Raw genomic sequence first — 9,959 nt, 5'->3', positions numbered from 1 at the left:
TTGATGGGTTACCAAAGCTTTATAGTTTTAATTCTTAAGTGAGAAATGATGTAAAAAAAATATTTAGAAAAAAATCTGAGACTTAACGAGACACGTTGAACAGGGTAGGAAAATTTCATATATGTCCTTGCAAACATTAAATATTACGTCTATATCCTTTCAAAGTTTATAATTACGCATATATCCTTCTTAACCTATTAAACTCACATTTATATCCTCTTTTATAATTTATTAAGATATAAATCAATTTAATACTAAAAAATATATTTTAAATCAAAAATACATATAAATTTACCAAAATACCCTTTTTAAAATTATATGCCTAATTAAATTTTATTACTTTTTGCTAGAAATTGTTAACCAGGGCAAAATTAAGTCTCTGAATCGAACCAAAATACACTATATGCTTACTTGCCTTAAATCAGTACATTAGCCTCATACATGCGATCTCATTACTGAGAATGAATAGTATCATTACTGAGAATGAATAGTATGAGTTATATATGAGATTTTAGTATGTCAAAAATATATGTGACCAATTTAATTATAAAAGTATATTAAAGTTTCCAACTTGTCGATTATTTTTGTATGTATCATGAAGCTATTGAAGCAGGTGTATAAATTCATGTGCATCAGGAAGATAGTATTATTTGTGAGGTTTCAATTGTTTAACGAGGCTTAAATTGTATATTGTAACTATCGATTATTTGGATTTTATGTGTTTGAGATCTTGGAGGTTTTTGTTAATCACGTTTTTGAGGTTTTCCCATATTTAATTAGGTTTAATTCTAATTAAATTTATTTAGTTCTATTCTTTAATGATTTGGAAAGGTTATTTTAGTACAATCACATTTTATTTTGATTTTTAAATATATTTTATAGTATTAAATTGATATATACCTCATTAAATGATAAGATTGGATATAAATGTGAGTTTAATAGATTAAGAAGGATATATATGTAATTATGAATTTTGAAAGGATATAGACGTAATATTTAATGTTTGCAAGGACATATATGAAATTTTCCCTTAAATGTATTTAGGCATCTACGACCTCATTTATAGATTTTTTTTTGTTAAGTAACATATTATTATATATATATTAAAGTTGTGTTAAAAGATGAATAGTGAACTTGTGTGTTTTTGGCAGAAATGGTCCCTTGATTATAGAATTTTGGTATAGGGGTGTTTTATAGAAAATATTCTATTCTCTGTCCACGTGTTGGTCATCGTGCCCGGCCTCTCAGTATTTGATGTTTATCTGTTTTTGTTCTGTTTGCTTCACGATCCTTCCACCACCTCCCAAATCGAGTCTCCTCTCTTCTTCTACCCTTTGCTCCCTCCACCGCCAACCACTTCCTGATCCTTTTTATTCGGGAACAGTTCATCGCCATCGCCATCCAATCCGGTCCAGCAGGGTTACCGCCTCGGTTTGATCGTGTTGCCGTTTCCACCAACTTCGATTACCCTTTTGTCTTCGGTCTTCATCTCAATTGCAACCGTAAACAACGGTTTCGCTTACGGCTTAGGCTCCATCTCTCCAAACATAGGTCCCAACTCCAGGTTCGATCTTTGATGTCTTTTACCGGTTCGGTAGATGATGAGGCCCGACCGCATTTCGAGGATGAATAGAGTGACAGAAAAACCTAATTTCGGAACAGATTGCATACAATTCTAAGTTCTAACCCTTGATTTTCGTTTTGTGATTTGTTTCAGAAACTTGCGATACATGGAGCTTCGGGGGTTTATATCTCCTAGCATTGGTAAACTCACTAGACTACAGACACCGTAAGTGTATTTTTGGAGCTGTAATCTTAACTTATTTAAGTTAATTTGTGTTTGATTTATGCATTTTTTTGTTATTATCAGGGCACTTCACCAAAACAACTTACATGGTCAAATTCCAAATGAAAATAGTAAATGTCTTCAACTAAGAGCTATGTAAGTGTTAAACTATGAAATAAATGCATTTCTTGATTTTTGACTATGATTTAGAAATGTGAACTGATTAATGGCATACATTGTTGAGGTTCGATCAGGTTTTAATGTTATCGTTTCCAGTACCTTCACTTTTGTTTTCAATTTAAGTTACAATTATGGCCCCTAAGATTATGTCTTTCAATCTCTTTACACCTTCCTTTTTATGTTTGAATTAAGTAGTATTTACTCATATTAGTTGTCTCTTTACCTTTTCTTTGTTTCTGTTTAAGATGGAATTTTGTTGCTGGAGGTAAACACAGGATGCTAAGGGCAGGAGGATACTTTGTCTGAGCAGCAGAACCTGTTTATAAACATGAAGATAAACTTGAAGAACAATGGTATGGAATCATCTGTTGTAATCATAGACGATTCCATAATAGTATGACCTCATAACAAGCTTAAGTTAATAGTTGTAGAAAGGTATAATACCATACAATACAAGACAGACCAGACCCTTCAATTCAAAATTTATATCCGTTTATTGTTTGCATTGCTGATACATATATTTTCCATGTAGTAGGCGACAGTTTGGGCTTCCGGGGCCTTCCCTTCTTCAGATTGATCATGATGACAGACCAGATGAAAGGACTTTGGCATCTTTTGGTCCATTTGGTGTGGTTTGGTGTTGTTGCATCGTATCATATTCATATGTTACTAATTATTGATTGAAATGCATGATGTAGGTTATTGAGAAAATACATGAGAATTTTTTCATGCAAGAATGTTTAGATGATGTTGATGTACAAAATATATTAGCATCGGAACAGAGGAAGATATTAGGTGGGTGTCTCACCAACCGGTACCTGCTTCTTCCATATTCACACCGTCTCCACCACTTATGGCTATCAAATCCACAAAAGTTTTTCATCTGTTGAGATTTGAAGCCTCTCATAACCATTGTCATGAAGTACTTTACGTAGGTTTGACCTTTTCCGCCATTCCTATTTATAATAAATTTACATTTCCATTTACAATTTTTTATAAACCAAAAGACATTTGGCCTAATGATATGGTGAGATGGTTGTTGTGTGTGTTTGTATGTGTATGAGTGGCTGGTATGTCTGTGTTTATCTATGTTCAGTGGCTGTTGTGTGTCTTAAGTTGCAACCAAGTAAGGATTTTTTTTTTATTTTTTTATTTTTTTATGTAGGTGGCAGATTGTGTTCTAGCGACTACAACCATTGGTAGGGAAGTAAAGTGGTTTCGCACAGTGGAAATCAGAGCGCCTCCAATCAAACCGGGTATGCCTTTCTACTTAATGAGTTCTTTTTTTTTGGTGATTTACACTACATTGCTATGAACTATGAGGAAAATGACTGAAAATGGATATTAATTGGCAGAATTTGCATAATCATAATGCAAGAAAAAATCCTTTGAAAGCAGAAAAACTGGTCGGTTCTTGCTGTGCACAAATAACCGTTGGTTTAGATTCAAACTAGAGATTTCAATTCATATGGCGGTCAATCCATAATACATTTACAGTTGCAGTCAACCCAATTCTTTAAGATTGCAGGGATATGTCAGAACTCATGTCTAATAAATCAATATATGTTTGCCAAAATGCCCCACTCACGTGTCAAATATGGTTTGCTTGCAAAGGGCAAGTCATTTATACAAAGTGTTGTTGTTAATTTATTGATAAAGACAAATAGCCCTAGATTGACCAATGTGGTGTTGCAGGGAGCAATCTGCTGCTGTTAGGTGGGATGTAAGAAGTATGAAGGCATTATCGGAGACAATGCTGACACTTTCTCATCCAATTGATGCTAATGTGGAAGCAAAATCCATTCGGTGTTTGGAGAATCCACTAAAAACTGTCTGTAGCCCTTCAACTTCAAATCATTTGATGATTGATGATACAAAAGATCAATTGGTTTAATCAGTTTCTCTTATATGTTTTTGGAATAATGCCACAAATTTTGTTTATTTCATTTTGGAAAAAATATAATATTAACTTTTTTCCAGGAAAAACCAAAATATTTATTTATTTTAACCAAAGTACTTCCAATAATGAATGTTTTTAACCAAAGTACTTCCAAAATATTTATTTATTTATTTTATAGAAAATTTTAATTTATTTTTTTCGTTACATGGTTATTTACTTATCAACTGTCTCTTATATACCATTTCTAATTTCCTTTTCATTTATTTTTATTTGAATAAAACTTAAGGGAAAAAAAATTACCACACCCCATGGCCCCATCTCCATCCAATAAAGACAACCAATCAATTAATCTTTTATTTTCTCTAATTTCCTTTAACATTTTCCTGACTTATGATGATTATGTTACTGTAATTGTTGATCAAGACAACATCAATGGTTTAATTGACTTCATTTTTCAGCCAATAATCTCGAAAGAAAGAAGAAACATTACTCTCGGTTGCATTCCAGCCTTGTGATTCATCCAAATGGCTGTGAAAGTGAAGATCAATGGATTCTTGCAGAAGGTCGACTAGAGGAATTCATACATGCTAAGGTATAAACAAAGTTTTAGGGCTATTTTTTTGGGCATTTTCGTCTTTTCACATCGAAAAAAATTCTTCATGGTTTCAGACACTATCAGCTTCTGATCTTCGTGATCCCGAGATTTCAAGTCTTATTGCCGTCAAAATGAAGGAATAACATAGCTAGCTGTGTCCAGGGGTAATAACTACTTCAGACATTGTTGTGAACTACTTAATCAGCTCAATGAATCAATGTTGCAGTAGCGATATGAAAGTCTACCGACCTGATAGTCGCGACGCCTTCAACAGTTATCAGCACTAAAAGTGTATTGGTGTTGCGAAGCAAAGAAGGGACGATTTTTTGGTACATAAAAATCTCATTTTTTCAGTTTAAATTTGATACGAGCACCCATTTTGCAATTTAATTGGTATATAGAATTGAATTATATGCACTTTATTTTGATTATTTAAGAGGAGAAATGGAAATGGAAAATACACATTAATTTGTTGTCATAAATTGTTGGATTCTTTGTAGGGGTTTGATTGAAGTAGGACAACGTTTTGTGGCGGAATCATGGCTAAATGCCATTTTTTTTTTTGCATTTTTGTAGCATAACTGGTCTAATGGTGTGATTCCATAAATCATATTTTCCTCTTGTAACAGTTTTTTTAAGGCTCTTTTACCATAATGTTTATATATATATTTTTTTTTCACCACATACCATCATCATATGTTTCTGTTAAAGAGTTTTGTAACAAAAACTTAAACATAACAACCAACGACACACTACCTATCGCTACACCACATACATAACAGTTAAAAAAAAAGACTAAAACTATAGTCTTAACCGAACCCCGCAGAATAGGGTTTCACACCTAGTTTCTATTAACTTTATGAAACAAAAACATATTAACTTAAATATTTCCTAATCATTGAGCGCTTTTAAACGTTTTTTCTTTTTAAAGTTAACTAATTTACACCCACTGTTGTGAAAATGTTTTTATAAAGCTCCATCTTTTAGTTTGTTTTTCAAACACATATAATATTTATATGCATACTAATACCTAACAATAACATTAAAAAAATCAATATATTATGATATACAAAATTAAAATTAGTCATAAATTTAGAGTTTATATTGCATTTTTATGATGTTGCACAATATTTAATTGTGCATTTTGAAGATTAAAATCATATGACTATTACTAATTTAATATTTAATATTTACTGCCAGAGATTAAAATGAAACAAATTGGTTGGTTAAAAATAATAAAGCTTTTAATGTTAAAAATAATTAAAAGAGTATAACAGAACATTATTGAATAAGGGAGTTAATTGTGCAAAACACAAAACAAAAAAAAATAATAAAAATAAAAAATAATAATTAGTAGCAAAAGGTTGGAATAAGGGAGTTAATTGTGCAAAACACAAAACAAAAAAAAATAATAAAAATAAAAAATAATAATTAGTAGCAAAAGGTTGGTATATTTGAGGTTGATTCTAAATAATCGATCTCAAGGTACAATTTAAGACAAAGATTAGTCACATTGGTTAATAATAATATACATTGTATGAATTACTTGCATGCATGCATGCATACCATACTTTGAGTGTTATATTTTACAAGCATTTTAAGTAACATTTTGGTGTTATAATGAGCTATTATAGGTCATTAGTTTGCAATCATTTGGAAAACCATAACTATGATATCACATCCCATCGCTTTCCCAGTTTAAGAAAAAAAAAGTGATTCTTCTATATGAATTATGCAATCATGTTTAATTTAAAGGCTAAAATAAACGGCAAATGGTTGCTCATATGGTATAAGGAGCCACTACATTGTATAAATTGATAACAAGAAAAAGTGAAGTGTTGTATGATTGACCTATGTTTATGTTATCCTATATTATTAAAACTTATAACGATCGCTATTTGTAAAACTACAAAAAACTTTAAACTTCAAGATATGGAAGGTTTTGTGCAAACTATGAAAAATACAACTTCTTGAAAGTCTTCTTCCCCACTGGTCCATTCTTCTCATTTCTTGTAACTATGATAAAAATGCAACATAAAGGAAAAAATGATGATATGATATTGTGAAAGGAATGTTGTGATTCAGACATCATGGACTTTAAGAAATCCATGTAGAAGATTATGAGGTTTTCCATAATGGGGTCTGATTGCAACTTCATTATCAAAGATTGTGATTACCAATAAACTTAAATCCATGAACACTCTTGAAGCTTAAGTGAAGAAAACCAAGGTTCAAGCTAGGATTTGATGATTATGTTGATATGTAGTTGGGTTTTATTTTATTTATCATTTTCCCTATAAATGACCTATAATGTCTAGTAACATGTCACTATGGTACTGAGTTGTTAAAGAAGATGCTTCAAATTAGGAATTGTAATATCTTTTGGTTGTTAAAATGACTATGTTTTGGTGGTTTCAAGAATAAGTTATGGTATGAATACCAGTTGATTGATGTTATGAAATGGTTCATATGCAATTTATCATGTATGTCATTGTGAAGTAGTAATTTACCGTTGCTTGAAGTTTCTATAAATGGAAAAATTGCCAATTGATATGGTTATAAAAATGACACAAAGCCCAAGTAATATGGTTATAAAATTAGTTTATCTAAGTGGCATAGTTTAACATAAATAATCACATGGTTTCTATCATTAACATAAACAAATATACCATAACCAAAACATATTGACATTGATTTGGTCATAACATGTGTTACAAGTTTATCATAACCAAATTGATATTAATATGGTTATAACTTGATTTGGTATTCCATGAACAAGTATAAGCATAACATAAACAAGTCTAAACATGTACTTCTACTTATCAACAAATTTCCAATTGCATTTACCATAACATGATGTACTGTTTACCAACTAGTAGTATTATAAACTACTAAGCATACCACGATTTCTTTGTATCAAGCCCAAAGAGACCAAAATACATGGAAATATTGTAACATTGAACCCTCATCCTTTTTTCCATTCCCTTGTTGACTTTTATACCCTTCTTTACTTGCTTTGCCTTTGAACCACCATTACTACTATCCATTGTACCTCCTTGGCCTCTATGTTGGGGATTGTTGGTCAAAACTGTTTACTAATAAAAACACAATGGAAGAAAAAACAATATTTTAAATTTTTAATCCCCAAATAACCATGGATCCAATTAAAAACCATAAGATGTTTATAATACTACTTCAATGATGATGTAGTTCTTTGATGTTGGAGACTAGTTGCCAAATTCGATAACTTCTACATTAGATCCATACAAAACACGAACGAACAACTGCTAGACTAGCAACAACATAAAGAGAGAGAGAGAGAGAGAGAGAGAGAGAGAGAGAGAGAGAGAGAGAGAGATTTGTGTTTTTCTTGTTCTTTAAAAGAAAACAAAAAAACATCGTGAGAAAACTCTATCGGGGGCTGAATATGAGCCCTATAAATGTGTTCTACCAAATCAGCACGAAGGGCGTGATGAATGTCGCGATTGTGTACTTCTCTTCTATTCGCCCTATACTCTTGTGTACCAACGACTACTCCTTCGACATTTGGCAAAACTTCATTTTTGTTGTACCGACATATCGTTCTTCCTTCGTCTTCAAGAATCATATTATGCAATATGATACATGCATACATTACGTGCTGTAACCTTTTCACTGCATATGACATTGCCCCAATTGCTAGTACTTGCCAACGTCTCTTAAGTACACCAAATGTTCGCTCCACATCCTTCCTAGATGACTCTTGCGCCTCTTTAAACTTTTTCCTTTTCGGGTCGTTAGGACGTGTAAACGATTTCACAAAAACAGACAATGGAGGATATATACCGTCAGTAAGATAGTATCCACGCTTATATGCTACCCCATTTGCTTGAAAAGGTATATCGTGCGACTTTCCAATGTAGATATCGTTGATTACCGGCGACTGGTCTAGCACATTGATGTCATTGTTTGCACCAGCTGGTACAAAGAATGCATGTCATATCCAAAAATCATATGATGCGATAGCCTCTAGAACGATCGTGGGCTCTTTGTGGTCGCCTCTCATGTACTGACCACGCCATGCGTTGGGGCATAATGACCAACCCCAATGCATGCAATCGATACTACAAAGCATTCCAGGGAATCCATGCTTGCCTTCATGCACCGTGTACAATTGGTGGATATCGTTGATAGTTGGTTTGCGCAAATATCGTTGCCCGTAAACCAAACAGATCGCTTTGCAGAACTTGTACACACTCCCACACGGTACACTCTGACATCCTAAAATACTCGCTTCATTTGTCTGCGCCCATGCCATATGCTAACTGACGAATTGTAGCGTGCATTTTTGAATGGGAGAGAAACTTTTATCCGCCTCGCATCCATTTTCCATTTGAAATATGGAAAACGGCCTTTCAAATCGCCAACAATACGTAAGAATAGTTCCTTCCTCATCCAAAACCGACGTCAAAACTTTACAGCGTAGATGTCGTCATCTGCAAAGTAATCTTCTATTAGACGATCATGTCCGGCTTCGTGATTTATACGCAACCGCGGCTTTCTTGGTTTAGATCGTGCACGTGATATTTCGCCTAGTCGGTTTTGATAGTATGCAACCATTTTCGTCATGACGAAACCAATAAACTTAGCCTCCTCTAGAGCCGTCGAATCGGATGACGAAGATGATAATATTTGATTAATATTTTTTGGAGAGAATTATAAGGTATGGATTAAAAAAAATGGTTGGATGTTGTGGTATTTATAGTTTATATATATATATATATATATATATATATATATATATATATATATATATATATTAACGGCTATATAGCTGTTTGAAGCAAAAAAAGAAAAAAAATAATAATGGACGAATAGCATGAAGAGTGAGAACGCGGCATCCCCACCCCCCACCCCCTTTCCCGTGCTTCGCTTCCCGCACCGACGGTGCGGTGTTCCCGCATGCCGGACGCTTCCCCCACCCCTCCCCGCATACCATTCCGTCCGGCCTAACAAAACACCAAACTGAGGACCATTTAGTGATATTAAATGGTCTTTGGTCTAGCGATATCAAAATATATTAGTCAGATGTTCCTCCCTAAATGGTTATGATTCAAGTCTTGTTGTAAACAAAATATGTAGAATTAAAAATATGATTACATGGTGTGTGTAATGTATATCATTAAAAAAAAAGGCCCATTTAAATAAAAGCTGTACCGGAATTTAGAAAGTTGTATACTTGTATTTGTTTTAATACATTTTCAACACTTTGATGGTTTAACTCATTTGATTTATTTAATCTTATTTAAAAATATAATCAAAATCAATATAAATCATTTATAGAATAACGAATCAAATCCATATTTAATTTAACCCGATCCGGTCTCATTTGACACGTATTTATGAAACACCCGCTTTATTTGGAAAGCAGGTTGAGCAGTGATGCTGCTCGTTTTCCCACCTCTAAAATAAGTACTTCCCAAATTGAAACCAAATATTTAATCTTCTTCATTAGCAAA

The 9,959-nt window shown here is 32.8% G+C and overlaps 1 long non-coding RNA gene across 8 annotated transcripts; it reads left to right on the top strand.

Moving 5' to 3' along the window:
• The first annotated feature begins 1,116 nt into the window (after window positions 1–1,116).
• Window positions 1,117–5,140, top strand: LOC145168549 (uncharacterized). Of its 8 annotated transcripts, XR_013741922.1 has the most exons (10): window positions 1,117–1,789; window positions 1,871–1,942; window positions 2,212–2,319; window positions 2,499–2,593; window positions 2,665–2,761; window positions 3,132–3,222; window positions 3,322–3,797; window positions 4,325–4,458; window positions 4,536–4,790; window positions 4,962–5,140. It is a non-coding gene; the product is annotated as an uncharacterized LOC145168549 (long non-coding RNA). The 8 variants fall into 8 exon arrangements; XR_013741928.1 differs by having other exon boundaries at window positions 2,242–2,319; window positions 2,502–2,901; window positions 3,662–3,797; XR_013741925.1 differs by having other exon boundaries at window positions 2,242–2,401; window positions 2,502–2,901; window positions 3,662–3,797.
• The last annotated feature ends 4,819 nt before the right edge of the window (window positions 5,141–9,959 follow it).

Source organism: Lactuca virosa, chromosome 4, assembly GCF_052849685.1.
Source record: "Lactuca virosa cultivar CGN04683 chromosome 4, Lactuca_virosa_CGN04683_v6, whole genome shotgun sequence".
Classification (NCBI taxonomy): Eukaryota; Viridiplantae; Streptophyta; class Magnoliopsida; order Asterales; family Asteraceae; genus Lactuca; species Lactuca virosa.
The sequence above is the reverse complement of the archived record's forward strand: the minus strand, read 5'-3'. Positions and strand labels throughout refer to the sequence as shown.